Source organism: Ictalurus punctatus, chromosome 15, assembly GCF_001660625.3.
Source record: "Ictalurus punctatus breed USDA103 chromosome 15, Coco_2.0, whole genome shotgun sequence".
NCBI classification, from domain to species: domain Eukaryota; kingdom Metazoa; phylum Chordata; class Actinopteri; order Siluriformes; family Ictaluridae; genus Ictalurus; species Ictalurus punctatus.
In genome coordinates, this window is record NC_030430.2 from 23,635,227 (window position 1) to 23,638,639 (window position 3,413).

The following is a 3,413-nucleotide window of genomic DNA, read 5'->3' on the forward strand; positions in this document are numbered from 1 at the left end:
GGATCGACGGTTTTGACGACATCGTCCTGCACTTCAGCGTCTCTTCGGATTTTCTGTCCGATCAAACGCTCTCTAGAATCTGAAGTGTCCCGCCCCCGACGTTATAAAAAATCACCTTGCCGACGTTCCTGTTGTTGAGTGAGAGAAATCGTATCGGCAAGCACGGGTCGCAAACGTGTCTTTGGTTGTCCGATCACGTGAGTTTTATTCAGTTTTAAGAACGAAATGGCTTGAATTCGTTCCCTCTGTCTCAGGTACGGCTTAGCCCGAGCTGTGAGGCAGGCTAAACGTTATTGGATATTTTAAAAGTGGGAGGGGCCACACGAAATGTCCCGCCCTGACTTCCCGTTTCACTGGAGACGACATCAACACATCGAATAACGGTGCGCGTTTCAAGGCACTTCACGGCGATGTTAATATTCAGTTATAGCTTCAAACATAGCAGCGTAAAATAAAAAGGCTATAAAGCACTATCGAGCTTTTAACGTGGAACGTTTATTCTCTTAGAACATAAGATTAATCCATATCTCAACCCTCACACGCCAGCGATTAAGCACTGACACGCCTGCTTCTTTTATTTCGTCGCGTTATCATTTCTGACATCGTTTATTAGAAATCCTCGGATTCAATGCGACCAACTCACTCAATAAACATTCCCGTACAACACAACAAGAGATATTAGGCCATAATCAAACAAACAGCATACTATACCTATCTGAGTAGCATCTTTACTATATCTGTCAGGATTTAACAGCACCAACAAAGATGGCAGATGCAAACTGATCTAGAAACAAAACAACCAAAGCACCAGTGTAATTTCGACTGATTTATGCTGGTGATTGAAGGATATTTTCAACACAGATTACTGGTAGCCTGATATCTCTAGTGTCATCACTTTCACTTTAAGATTTGAGAAGTAGTAGTGTTCTGAAACAGTGTAGAATTTCATCATGCTAGCTATTTCGCAGCTTTATATAAAAACATTTTTTACATTTTTTTTTTAAAAAGAGTATTATCGCTATTTTAGCTAGCTGGCTTGTTTTACACCAGTCATGAATATTTAAATAGCTAGCTAGCTTTGTGGTGAACCACCATTATTTAGTGAAATAAATGAATGAATAAAATATTAATTAATTAGTGATATTAGTATTACATATTTAAGGCAGCGATACGTTGAAAGGCTATCACGGTGGTAGCTAAACATTACCTGCAAAACCTAGCTAGCTAGCTGTGTTATAAGTACATTCTTACTGATTTGTGTGGCGGTGTGTATGTATTGCAATATATATATATATATATATATATATATATATATATTTTTAACCAAAATTCCAGACAAACAGCAGCACCACATTATAAACGATTTCAAATAAAAATAGTTTTATTTACTTAAATACATTGTGCAGACATAATCTCGTATCAGTGACTTGTTATATCATGGTGTGGGATGCTACACAAACATCGTTGCACGATACTTGAAGCCATTTCCATTATACACAAAACAACGAAAACAGGAAAGGAAACCGTCTAATCTGTAAATAAGCCTTAAGCAAACAAGTCTGTTACTGGACAAAACTGGTGATTGTGATATATATATACATACACACACACACACACACACACACATTACGTTAATCCATTGTTTTATATCAGGATTATTTAACCATTTTTAATTAGGTATTTAAATAGAATTAAATGTATTAAATTCATATATATATATATATATATATATATATATATATATATATATATATATATATATATATATATATATATATATATATGAAAGTCTGCACATATATAATAAATGAATAAGATCACCATATTCGGTCCCTCAAGCACCATCATCAAATTCTGATCTTCTCTATACACACACTCTCAGTACTCTTACGTACTTCTTACACACACACACACACACACACACACACACACACACACACACACACACACACACACACAGAATCTGATGTTCATGCAAATAGCTACTGTAAAACACCCACACACACTCGTTTAAGAGTTTCTCGTGTGTGACACACACCTTTATACACACACCTTTCAATGTACCAGTCATCACAGGATTCCAGTACACTCACACACACACACACACACACACTTATAGTTTGTCAGACAGACAGACAGACAGACAGACAGACAGACAGACAGACACACACACACGCGCGCGCGCGTGTCCTACCTCTGTGGGTGTCGTGCTGTAGTGAGGACCGGTGTGTCTGATCATTGAAACAGCCGGCAACGCTAAAGCTGATGCAAACATCCAACTCAGTCACACACACTCACTCTCTCCCTCCTCTCTCTCTCTCTCTCTCTCTCTCTCTCTCTCTGTCTCTCTCTCTCCCCCTCTCCCTCTATCTATCCTCTAACTGCTCTTGTTTCTGTCTCACCCACTGTCAGCATTCTCTCTTCTGCTCTCTGTCTCTCTCAAGCTTGAAAGCTTGGTCACCCTCTGGTGTTGATCACACACTCTTCTCTCTCTCTCTCTCTCTCTCTCTCTCTCTCTCTCTCTCTCTCTCACACACACACACACACACACACACACACACACACACACACACACACTTCAGCTTAGTCGCCCTCTGTGACCCCTCCTATGTTTCTATCCCCCAGTCTTGGTCTCTCTCTCTCTCTCTCTCTCTCTCTCTCTCTCTCTCTCTCTCTCGCTCTCTCAGTACAGTATATAATTAGCCACAGCTCAGTCTCATTGTGGAAGAGAAGCTTCGATTGGCAAGAAGCCCAGCAGCTTTTCTCATTAACCTCTCAGCATGCAGCCTATTGGTCCATTTGTCTCATGTCCCACCCACTGTACCCTCTTATTGGCTGAAACACAGCATGGACCCTGTATAGACTGCTCCTATTGGCTGAGTCCTGTTTAAACTGCAGAAAGTACAACTACATATATAATGAGACCACTTTATTAATATAAAAGATATTAGTTTACATGTATTTACTAAATAAGGTGTTATTTTATAATAACTATGCTGACAATTAGATATTGAAGGATAACACGATAACTTAGTGAGAGTGAACTTTATTCAATCTTTCAAACTGTTTGATAAGTGTGCTTAAAACCCCTAGAAACTTCTTTCTAACACAGCTTACAAATATCTCTACACCCACAACCTGCAACAAAAGATTCAAATAAAAGGATATATTCGTGTTTACGTGCATGCTTACGTACCATCCCAAAAGCTAGCAGGCTAACTAACTGCTTGTGAACTAGCTCATACGTTGACGCAAGTTAATATTGGTCTGAAGAGTCTTGAGCTGTATAATCATATTCTCAGCTATTGATTTAACACTAAAACACTGTATAATGTTATCATAACAACCTCAATTTGTTCCTAACTAAAATGAGCAAACATGGATACTAGCTTGCTTAGCAAGTTTCACTTTCA

The 3,413-nt window shown here is 38.7% G+C and overlaps 1 protein-coding gene across 1 annotated transcript in view; it reads right to left on the reverse strand.

Moving 5' to 3' along the window:
• zmp:0000000926 (ataxin-1) overlaps positions 1-2,679 on the reverse strand; it is a 37,815-nt gene extending 35,136 nt beyond the window's left edge. The window contains exon 1 of the mRNA XM_017486756.3: positions 2,195-2,679. The gene's annotated coding sequence lies outside the window, so the exon portion shown is untranslated. The remainder of the gene's footprint in view (positions 1-2,194) is intronic.
• Positions 2,680-3,413: the final 734 nt, after the last annotated feature.